Source organism: Dama dama, chromosome 30, assembly GCF_033118175.1.
Source record: "Dama dama isolate Ldn47 chromosome 30, ASM3311817v1, whole genome shotgun sequence".
Taxonomy (NCBI): domain Eukaryota; kingdom Metazoa; phylum Chordata; class Mammalia; order Artiodactyla; family Cervidae; genus Dama; species Dama dama.
In genome coordinates this window covers 50,277,058-50,288,556 of record NC_083710.1, presented here as the reverse complement: position 1 = coordinate 50,288,556, position 11,499 = coordinate 50,277,058, and positions in this window count along the sequence as shown.

Genomic DNA, 11,499 nt, shown 5'->3' with positions numbered 1-11,499 from the left:
AATAGACTTGTGGACACAGTGGTGGAGAGAGAGAGTGGGACAAATGGAGAAAGTAGCATCAACATGTATACGCTATCAGATGTCAGAGGGACAGCGCTGAGAAGTTGCTGTGTAGCACAGGGAACCCAGTCTGGCACTGTGATGATCTGAAGGGATGGGATGGGGAAGGGGAGGGAGGCTAGAGAAGGAGGGGCATATGTATAATTGTGGCTGATTTACGTTGTTGCATGGCAGAAACTAACACAACATTGTAAAAATACAAGAAAATAAACAGAAAAAATTGAGTAGGTTATTAAAAAACAAAAAACAACTTTTTAGTCATAGAAACAATGTACGAACGAACTGTGATTCTAAGTTCAAATGCCACTTGAGTTTTGTCTTGGAAAATTCCAAACTAAAAATCTAAAACAGTTCTAAAAGGAAAAAAAAAAAACCACCAGAAACCAATTCACCTGTCTGCATGAATATTTGCTGAAACAATCACAGTTAATGAATATCTATACATATTTGTGGGCATTCAATGCCACTTAGGCACAGCTGTCTCTGCTTGTCCACAAATTCATTGATTGAACCATCCTTTATTGAGTATTCCACATGTGCAAGGCATTATTCTAAGCTCTGAGCACATCAGCAGAGGATAGTGAAAGTGAAAGTGAAAGTCACTCAGTTGTGTCGGACTCTTTGGGACCCTGTGGACTAAACAGTCCACGTAGTTCTCCAGGCCAGAATACTGGAGTGGGTAGCCTTTCCCTTCTCCAGGGGATTTTCCCACCCCAGGGATCAAACCCAGGTCTTCTGCATTGCAGATGGGCTCTTTACCAGCTGAACCATAAGGGAAGCCCTCAGCAGAGGATATACCCTCCTAAAGTTCTTTGTCCTCCTAAAGTTTGCCTAAGTGCTCAGTCGCTCAGTCCTCTCTGACTCTTTGTGACCTCATGGACTGTAGCCCGCCAGGCTCCTCTGTCCATGGAATTTTCCAGGCAGGAATACTGGAGTGGGTTACCATTTCCTTCTCCAGGGGCCATTGTGTTTTATCCTTTAGTCACCAAAGGTAATAGAATTAGAGAAATGTTTTCTTTATTTGTTCTAGGTCCCTAGGGTCATAGCTTTGCTTTAGCTCCTGGTGAAAGTATTTTAAATGGATAATGTTAGACTACACTAGAAGAAAATAAAAGTGAGGTAACATTTTATAGAATAGGTAGTGTGTCCCTGGAACTGTCTTAGTACCCAGTAATGATAATGATCTAGTCTTGCTAATAATAGTAAATCAAGATGATCATACCAAAAAAAATGGAAGGAAGTGAAAGTGAAAGAGGCAAATTTATGACTCTGCAGTATTACAAATAAATGAGCAGAGTAACGAGAGAGAAGTCATCAGCAGTTTAGAAAGTCTACACATATTTTAGAGCACAGTTTTGAATGTTAGTGACATTTTTGCTATATAACATTAACAACTTGCTTAATAAAGCATTTATAGATGGATTTAGGGAATTACACATGCTATGAACTATGACTTCCCTGGTAGCTCAGATGGTAAAGCGTCTGCCTACAATGCAGGAGATCCGGGTTCAATCCTGGGGTCAGGGAAGATCTCCTGGAGAAGGAGATGGCAACCCACTCCAGTATTCTTGCCTGAAAAATCCCATGGATGGAAGAGCCTGGTAGGCTACTGTCCATGGGGTCACAAAGAGTTGGACATGACTGAGTGACTTCAATTTATGAAGTATGAAGGTTTAGGGAATAGGAATTAATTTTAGATTCTCAGTAAAAGTTTTAACTGTTCTACTGTCACTAAAGAGAGGATACAACATCATTAGATATAGAAAATACATATTCAATAAATCCCTGATACAAAGTTTCAAATCAAAGAAGACACAAAAACAAGTTCTTTATTCTGATTCAAGTACCAATGTACTAATGAAGGGAAAGAAAAAAAGAAAGACAAAGAGGGAGAGGGAGTGAGGGGGGAAAGGGGAGAGAAAGGAAGACTTAAGTATAGGGGACTTCGATGATGGTTCAGAGGTTAAGAATCCACCTTGCAAGGGTTTCCTGGTCTGGGAAGATTCCACATGTCTCAGGGCAAGCCATGTGCCACAACTAAGACTGGATGCAGTCAAATAAATAAGTAAAATAAAATAGATAATAAGTATATGGCCCTGGATAACCTACTGTATAGCACAAGGAATTCTACTCCATGCTCTGTGGTGACCAAAATGGAAAGGAAATCCAAAAAGAGGGGATATGTGTATCTGGACTGCTGATTCACTTTATTGTACAGTAGAAATTAACACAACTCTGTAAAGCAGCTATACTCCAATAAAATTTTTTAGAAAATCACATGATAGTAGCAGTGCTGGAAACAAATGAGATACAACTTGTATAGCTGGGGTGGAGCACAAAGGTATTGTGTCACGTAAGGATAAAACAGTCCTCTGGAGTGAAAGTAAAATCTGAATTAGAGCAGACACATGCACACTCACCTAGAAGGCAGGTTCACAGGCCTCCAGAAAGGACGAGAAAGTAACTATTTTTTAAAATTATTGTTTAATTGAAGGATAATTGCTTTACAGAATTTTGTTGTTTTCTGTCAAACCTCAGCATGAATCAGCCATAGGTATACATAAATCCCTCCCTTTTGAACCTCCCCATGCCACCTGTCTAGGTTGATGGAAACTCAATACTGTTTGAGTTTCCTGAGCAAATTCCTGTTGGCTATCTGTTTTGCCTATGGTAATGTAAGTTTCCATGTAAGTCTCCATACATCTCACCCTCTCCTGCCCTCTCCCTATGTCCATGAGTCTATTCTCTATGTCTGTTTCTCCATTGCTGCCCTGTAAATAAATTCTTCAGTATGATTTTTCTAGATTCCATATATATGCATTAGAATATGATATTTATCTTTCTCTTTCTGACTTACTTCACTCTGTATAATAGGCTCTAGGTTCATCCATCTCATTAGAACTGACTCAAATGTGTTCCTTTTTATAGCTGAGTAATATTCCACTGTGTATATGTACCACTTCTTCTTTAGTAACTACTATAACGAGAAACACTGGGCTGGAAGAAGCACAAGCTGGAATCAAGATTGCCGGGAGAAATATCAATAACCTCAGATATGCAGATGACACCACCCTTACGGCAGAAAGTGAAGAGGAACTAAAAAGCCTCTTGATGAAAGTGAAAGAGGAGAGTGAAAAAGTTGGCTTAAAGCTCAACATTCAGAAAACTAAGATCATGGCATCTGGTCCCATCACTTCATGGCAAATAGATGGGGAAACAATGGAAACAGTGGCTGACTTTATTTTTGGGGACTCCAAAATCACTGCAGATGGTGGCTGCAGCCATGAAACTAAAAGACGCTTACCCCTTGAAAGGAAAGTTATGACCAACCTAGATAGCATATTAAAAAGCAGAGACATTACTTTGTCAACAAAGGTCCGTCTAGTCAAGGCTATGGTTTTTCTAGTTGTCATGTATGGATGTGACAGATGGACTGTGAAGAAAGCTGAGTGCCAAAGAATTGATGCTTTTGAACTGTGGTGTTGGAGAAGACTGTTGAGAGTCCCTTGGACTGCAAGGAGATCCAACCAATCCATCCTAAAGGAGATCAGTCCTGGGTGTTCATTGGAAGGACTGATGCTGAAGCTGAAACTCTAATACTTTGGCCACCTCATGCGAAGAGTTGACTCATTGGGAAAGACCCTGATGCTGGGAGGGATTGGGGGCAGGAGGAGAAGGGGACGACAGAGGATGAGATGGCTGGATGGCATCACCGACTTGATGGACATGAGTCTGGGTAAACTCCGGGAGTTTGTGATGGACAGGGAGGCCTGGCATGCTGTGATTCATGGGGTTGCAAAGAGTCAGACACGACTGAGTGACTGAACTGAACTGAACAGAATATAAATTACAGCAGTATAGGCCATGTGGTAAAGGCAGGGAGGGGTCAGGACTGTTAAAATGAAAGTGAAAGTCACCCAGTCCTGTCCGACTCCCTGCGACTCCATGGACTATATAGTCCATGGAATTCTCCAGGCCAGAATACTAGAGTGAGTAGCCATTCCTTTCTCCAGGGGATCCTCCCAACCTAGGGATCAAATCCAGGTCTCCTGCATTGCAGGTGGATTCCTTACCAGCTGAGCCACCAGGGAAGCCCCAAGACTGTTAATCTAAACTCTATAAAATCAGAGTCTGGATGGCACTGCCTATTTTAGTTTTGTCTAGGGTAGTGGTTTTGAAGTTTTTTTTTAAGAGCTGCATTTTATATCATGATCTGAGTTCCTTCCACGGTGTGGAGTGGAACAGAAGACCTAGATCTAAAGGCTGAGGCATGGTCCCCACAGAAGGAAGGATGCAGTAGGAAACCGTTATAGGGAAGATCTTGAGGAAAAAGGGGCTGGGACAGTTTAAGGAAATGCAAAAAGGCCACTGAATAATGTAGACAGGTGGCTCAGGCAGTAAGGAATCTGCCTGGAATGCAGGAGATTGGAGTTCTATCCCTGGGTTGGGAGTATCCCTTGGAGAAGACAATGGCAACTCACTCCAGTATTTTTGCTTGGAGAATTCCATGGACAGAGGAGTCTGGTGGGCTATACAGTCCATGGGGTCGTAAAGAGTTGGACACAAGTGAACTATTGATACTTGCTCAGAAGGAGCTTGGAAAGCAGGCATGGTTGCACACCCCGCCTCGCACCCTCGTGGGCCAGGGCTGTCTCTGTCGAGCCAGCTGGCATCAGTGGAGTGCACCCCTGACAACACCACTTTGGTGGTTTGATGTCAGCCATGGTGGGGGGTCTTTATTCCATTTCACTGCAAAAATCAGGGTTCCATGAAATCTGAGTCCTTTCTTCTGGGAGCTGTTGCTAAATAATTATGAGCACACCCCTCACTACTTTAGTGGGCACTTAAAAATTGATTTCCATTTATTAGGTTGGTGCAAAAGTAACTGCAGTTTTTGCATTGTTGAACTTTGCCATGTGATATTGGAATACATTCTTAAACAAATGTGTTTGTCAAGTGGTCCTTAGCAAGCATTACTAGGAACAAAGCTAGTGGAGGCGATGGAACTCCAGTTGAGCTATTTCAAATCCTAAAAGATGATGCCGTGAAAGTGCTGCACTCAATATGCCAGCAAATTTGGAAAACTCAGCAGTGGCCACAGGACTGGTCAGTTCTCATTCCAATCCCAAAGAAAGGCAATGCCAAAGAATGCTCAAACTACTGCACAATTGTACTCATCTCACACACTAACAAAGTAATGCTTAAAATTCTGCAAGCCAGGCTTCAACAGGACATGAATGGTGTTCAGCAGGTTCAAGCTGGATTTAGAAAAGGCAGAGGAACCAGAGATTAAATTGCTAACATCCATTCGATCATCAAAAAAGCAAGAGTTCCAGAAAAACATCTACTTCTGCTTTATTGACTATGCCAAAGCCTTTGACTGTGTGGATCACAATAAAGAGTGGAAAATTCTTAAAGTGATAGAAATAACAGACCCCCTGACCTGCCTCTTGAGAAACCTGTATGCAGGTCAGGAAGCAACAGTTAGAACTGGACGTGGAACAACAGACTGGTTCCAAATAGGGAAAGGAGTACATCAAGGCTTTATATTGTCACCCCGCTTATTTAACTTACGTGCAGAATACATCATGCAAAATTCTGGGCTGGGTGAAGCACAAGCTAGAATCAAGATTGCTGGGAGAAATATCAATAATATGCAGATAACACCACCCTTATGGCAGAAAGTGAAGAACTAAAGAGCCTCTTCATGACAGTGAAAGAGGAGAGTGAAAAAGTTGGCTTAAAACTCAACATTCAAAAAACTAAGATCATGGCATTCCATCACTTCATGGGAAATAAATGGGGAAATAGTGGAAACATTTGAGGATTTTGGGGGCTCCAAAATCCTTGCAGATGGTGGCTGCAGCCATGAAATTAAAAGACACTTGCTCCTTGGAAGAAAAGCTATGACCAACCTAGACAGCATATTAAAAAGCAGAGACATTACTTTAACAACAAAGGTCCATCTAGTCAAAGCTATGGTTTTTCCAGTAGTCATGTATGGATGTGAGAGTTGGACTATAAAGAAAGCTGAGTGCCGAAGAATTGATGCTTTTGAACTGTGGTGTTGGAGAAGACTCTTGAGAGTCCCTTGGACTGCAAGGAGATCCAACCAGTCCATCCTTTTTTTTTTTTTCAACCAGTCCATCCTTAAGGAAATCAGTCCTGAGTGTTCATTGGAAGGACTGATGTTGAAACTGAAACTCCAATACTTTGTTTACCTGATGCATAGAGCTGACTCATTTGTAAAGACCCTGATGTGGAAAAGATTGAAGAAGGGAGGAGAAGGGGACGACAGAGGATGAGATGGTTGGATGGCATCACCGACTCAATGGACATTTTTGGGTAAACTTCGGGAGTTGGTGATGGACAGGGAGGCCTGGCATGCTGCGGTCCATGGGGTCACACAGAGTCGGATATGACTGAGTGACTGAACTGAATGTAAAAATACAATTAAAAGATTTCACAAATATTAAAATTCACGACAGTCCACTCTTCCCAACCCATGCCCCTGCCCTTCATAGTTGGCTTTACTTGGAAGGAAACTATAAGAATAAATTCACTAGAGAGTATTCAATGCATTTCTCTAAAATGGCAAAGCTGTTACTCAAATTTTTGGATCAGCTCCTAACATTTCTTCTGATTTACTGGGCTTATGTATTGATTATTTAAAAGAAGAAATTGCAATTAAATTATTTTTCTTCTGTTCTTAATCCACTTATTCCACATGCTATGGAATTCAAGAAAATTAAAGAAAAAGTTGTACTTGTAGTAGTTTTTTCTGTTTGAAACTATTAATTAGTTTTATGAAGCTGTCAGCAATAAAGGACATAACTGCTGTATTATATACTGTGGAACTGAATAGCTTAAATATTAAAGCTTAAAACTCCCCCCCCCCACCCCGTAATACGTATTTCTATTATTAGAAAAGAACTATTTTATATTGCATCTGGGTTATCAGGACAGTCATCTTTGTTCTATTCCATCCCACTCTATTTGGAGTTAATATGTTAGATTCTAAACTGCTAAATACAGTTGAGAGTCATAGAATTACATGTATTAGGTAGTGTTAGGTTTTGGAGTTAGAAAGTATTCAATTATAAAATAAAAGTAGAAATGATGTATCAAAAGTTAATTTAAAATAAATTTATTAATATTTTTCTAAACTGTAGGTACTCTGAATATAAAGGAAACAGAATACTTCTAGTATAAGAACTAAAACAATTGGCTTTTAAGACTGGGAGCAATAAAATACACTTTAATCTATTTAGAAGCATTTATCCTGATAATTCTAGCAAAGAAGTCTTTTAGTTAAGGTAATTCTGAACTCCTAGTCTGTGAGAAGGCAATGGCACCGCACTCCAGGACTCTTGCCTGGAAAATCCCATGGACGGAGGAGCCCGGTAGGCTGCAGTCCATGGGGTCGCTGAGAGTTGGACATGACTGAGCGACTTCACTTTCACGCATTGGGGAAGGAAATGGCAACCCACTCTAGTGTTCTTGCCTGGAGAATCCCAGGGACAGCGGAGCCTGGTGGGCTGCCGTCTATGGGGTCGTGGAGACTTAGCAGCAGCAGCAGTAGTCTGTGAAAACAGCAAATGAAATACCTTTCTGCAACTATGGTGAAAAATTTTAATGTTATGATCAATATAGTAAAAAATTTTAAATTTGCCAATGATGTACCATTTTATAATTAAAATTGCCAAGACTGCATTGAATGAAAAATAAAATTATTCTCTACCTCACATGAAAGAAAAAATATTTTTACACGGGTTTAGGATAAAGTAAGGCTGATCTAGCTGATCATTTAAACATTTTGATTTAAATTTATTGAGACATGTTATACTATGCTCTCCTGGTGACTCAGATGGTAAAAAATCTGCATGTAATGCAAGAGACCTGGGTTTGATTCCTGGGTCGGGAAGATACCCTGGAGAAGAGAATGGCTACCCACTCCAGTATTCTTGGCCTGGAGAATTTCATGGACAAAGGAGCCTGGTGGGCTACAGTTCATGGGGTTACAGAGTCAGACACGACTGAGCAGCTAACACATACTTACATTCTCAGCTTATACCTCAACTGCAATTAGTTCCATTTTCTAAGTTCATATCTTATAATACCATATATAGACTGTAGATGAAATAAAAAATTATAGTATTAAAAAAAAAAAGATCATTATTCTCTGTGGAGAGTGTTTTGGAGAGAGAAATGAGTAGATTTAAGGAAACTGGTTAGAAGACTGACATAATCTAGGGAAGAGGACATCAGGGTTTGAACTCAAGCGGTAACAGAAATTCACAAACAGGAAATGAAACAGAAAGTTTGAAGTCAAAGAAGTTGAAATCTTCAAAAAAAAAAATCTTAAATGAGAATTTGTTACACTGTTAGGAACTCACACTTTCCCCTTCTCTGTTAAAAAACACTAATTTCATAGCTCTAATGAAAAAGCCTAGAAATACTGAGGGTCTAGAAGCAATGAACATCCCTAGCGTACAGAATGATTCATTCTCTCTGGTGTCACTAAGCCTGGTCTACTTCTTGTTTTGCCTGTAGACTGGAAGTTAATTCTGAAGCCTTGATTTGACTCAGGTTAAATTTGTTTTTCTGCAAGGATCCTGCATTGGTGTTGTTTTATACTTCATGTTACATCATATCAAGTCACGTAAATCAACATAATCCAAGGTTGACTGGAGTATTTAGGTGGTTATATCCTAATATAAAGTTCTCCAATATCCTCCAATTGCTTTAGCATTCATTGGTGATTGATGCCTGAATCACTTCATCAGGGGTTACTCAGTGGTGATTTCCTAACTCTTCCCTCTTTTTAAAGATCTTTATTGAGGTATAACTGACATACAATAAACTGTACATTTAGAAAAATAGAATTTGATAAACATTTTTATATGTATATAACCATGAAACCACCACCATAATCAAGATAGTGAACGTTTCCATCACCCCAACATTTATTTTGTCCTTTTAAATATTTGGAAATTTTCATAATCAAAAGTTCTTTTAAAAGGAAACTAAGAGGTAGATCATTTGGGTGTGGTGATTGAAGCTTGCAGACTAACAAGAAAAGGGTCTAGAATGACTCATAGGTTTGTCTTAGGAGCCACTGAATAGCCACTGATAGGAGCCATTTATTGAAACTGGGAACACTGGAGAAGAAACTTGTTGAGTTTAGTTTTGTACATGTTAAGTTTGAGGTTACAATGAGACATTCAAGTGGAGATGTCAAATAGGTAGGTCTTATTCTAAAAGGTAACAGTCTGGGTGAGAGATAAAAACTTGGGGCAACTGGCATATAATAACTGAAGCCAAGAGAGTTGGCTTATCAAGAGAATAAGTACAGAACAGAAAAAAGACTTAAGGGGGAAAAGACATTCTGAACAACTCTAATGTTTTATGATTAGGTACAAGAGGAGCAAGGGGGAAATTGATGACTGTACAGTATTGCAGAAGCAAGAGAAAACACGGCAAGAACACATCCTTGGAGCTTATCCCAGCAAGTCACATTCTATATAACAGTCTTACTTCTCACTGACAACTGATACATTATGATTTGCAACCAGTGTAAGTGTGGGCAGCCCTGCAAAGATAAGTCATCTTTAGTTCATTTATAGAATTAAGTTTCTGAGCCTGTAAGGCTGAGGACTGGACTATGGACTCAGTAAATCAACCAAAACAAACCATACCTTGGAGGACTCCCGATAGCTGTCTGGCTGGTGAGCTTTGCCTGGTGACCACCTCCAAGCTGCAGGAAGTCTTTCTTTGCAGCATTTACAGTACTAATTACTTTTTAAACTCTTCTGTTTTGCCCAGCATCAGCTTCTCAGGTGGGTTTCCCAGGTGGCACTAGTGGTAAAGAACCTTGCTGCCAACGCAAGAGACGTAAGAGATATGGGTTCGATCCCTGGGTGGGCATGGCAACCCACTCCAGTATTCTTGCCTGGGAAATCCAATGGACAGAGGAGTTTGGCATGCTACAGCCCAGAGGGTCACAAAGAGTCGGACATGGCTGAAGGGACTCAGCACGCATGCATGCTGCTTCTTAGGACCTTAAAACGAAAAGGAATCTGGCTCATTAACAAGTTCAATCTCCCCTAAAGGCAGGAATCTGGATTTAAACCCCTGCTGATTATCCAACCCTGCCTGTACAATACAGTGACCGTGGGTCACTGTGTGATCTGGTGAGAGAAAGGGTTAATGGGTACAGAGTTTCAGATTTGAAAGAGGGAGAAGCTTGAGAGACCTATTGTACAGTGTGAATATACTCAACATATTGAACCCTACAACTAAAAATGGGTAAATTTTATGTTATTTTATGTAAATTTTATGTTTTTTACTGCAATTTTTTTAAAAAGACAAAATGAAGGTCTGGAAATTGAAAGAAAAGGCAAGGATTGTAGTGCTATTAAGAAATGAGCTAGAACAGAGTCTATGACACGAAAAAAAAATCCCTCTAATTCTTAATATATTAAAAAAAGTTACATCATTGTATCTCATCTGTGCCCAACTTATCAAATTAACATTTATAGCTTGAATTCAAGGCACAGTGCTAAATACTGTGAACCAAAAAAGCTTAAGAAACAGTTCTTACCTTCAAGGAAATGAACAAGTAAACAATCATAAAATATGGCAAGCAGAATTAGAGATATAGAGTACAGAGTACACAATACAGATTATTATGGTAGAACAGATAGAACTTTCTGGAAGAAGTGGCACTTGAAATAGAAAATTCACAAATGTCATGCAAAAAGATTTCATACCACTATCTAATTCTGGATTTATTAGTGGTAGGAAATAACAGAAAGAACTGTATTTTTTAAAAGAGTAATTCATATCTAGAAATGAAAGGAAGGGAAAAGGGGAAAAAATAGGGATTTGAAGGGAGAAAGACTTTTTAAATTTCTTCATCACTGCATTTTCTATTTTTAAAATTAGCTCCAAATTTTCCTGCTTCTGTGTTTTTGCCCGCACCATTACTTTAACTTGGACTATCAATCAGTATTCCTTTATATTAAAATATGTACATATAACAAATGAAGTTGGACTGAACTAAATTATAAAATGCTTTCAGATAAATAACTAGAATTGAAAATAAAATAGACATTCTCTTCTAGCATTTTGGAAGGAAACAAATTATGTCTACATGTTTAGTTTTAATGAATTATAAAGGTATCTGGAATTAGAATGTGTGCCTGAGAGAGGCTAAACAAACAAAACTTTGTTGCAGAAAATCACATTTTAGATGTATCCAAATGAAATAAAAGGGAAGCAGCAGATTAGGGTTTTTAGGCCAACAGTAGATTTACAAGTGTATATTGTTATCAAAGGCTTTTTCTGTTCTCTCACACTCAACTAATAGCTTATGACACTTGTAAACTTTCAAAGAACACAGTGATCAGATAGATTCTTTTCTCATATCTACAAGGA